A 1,015-nucleotide genomic window follows, 5' to 3' on the forward strand; every position below is an offset into this window, starting at 1 on the left:
GCGGGTGCGGTTCGGGTAGTTTTTCAATTATTTTGTCATTTTTATTTTATTTCAGTTTACAAAATAGTTTTTTCATCAATCGTTCTTGTCTTAGTTTTAGTTTTCGTTTACGTTTACGAAAATAACCTTGGCTGTCACTTTCATACCTAATGTTAACAATGATAATTAATTAGGCTTCGTTTACAAAATAGTTTTTTCATCAATCGTTCTTGTCTTAGTTTTAGTTTTCGTTTACGAAAATAACCTTGGCTGTCACTTTCATACCTAATGTTAACAATGATAATTAATTAGGCTTATTGTTAATGTTAACAACAAAAGGCAAAATCACTCACTGCTCTTGACTGAATAACTTTTGTAACTTTAATTTTAAGAATTAATCTGTTTAATTTACAGTGAATTTACTGTTTTTAATTTACAGTTTATTCCATTTCTGCAGCATTTCTGTACCTGAATGTTTTCCACCAAAGCTGTTTCTAAAACGAAATTCAGGTCCTAAGTTTAATTTATAATACTGGCTAAGCAAATTACAATATACTTAACATTCTGGCATTCAGTTATGCGATTATGTAGCCTAACTTATGTTCTCTGCATGAAGTAACGTCTGGCACAGTTGCAGCATGTGCTTATTAGAAAGCAAACAAATAGCATTAATAATCATTAATTTTCCTTAGCATATGCTATGATAAATCTGAAAATTTGTGTAAAATAATGGAGCATTAGGTCATGAATATTGCCTTAAAAGTCATTGAAATTTATTGGTTGAACGAACCCTGCATTTAATGAGTGAATGCCTACGATATAGGAGTTAGCCTATCACACAAACTAGAGTCCTGTTTTTCCGAATATCTGCACAATGGCAAATGTACAATAAACAGACACAAAATTCTGTTTTGCTCCGAGCAACAGTGTTTTGTTTCTCAGCATTACACGGACCAGTAAATGGTTCAAACAGGCTATTAGTACAGTCCTTTGCTAAGTTAAATGAATTAGCATTTTAAACAAATCGGTTGATTTA

Source organism: Sinocyclocheilus grahami, unplaced genomic scaffold, assembly GCF_001515645.1.
Source record: "Sinocyclocheilus grahami isolate Dianchi unplaced genomic scaffold, SAMN03320097.WGS_v1.1 scaffold85.1, whole genome shotgun sequence".
NCBI lineage: Eukaryota > Metazoa > Chordata > Actinopteri > Cypriniformes > Cyprinidae > Sinocyclocheilus > Sinocyclocheilus grahami.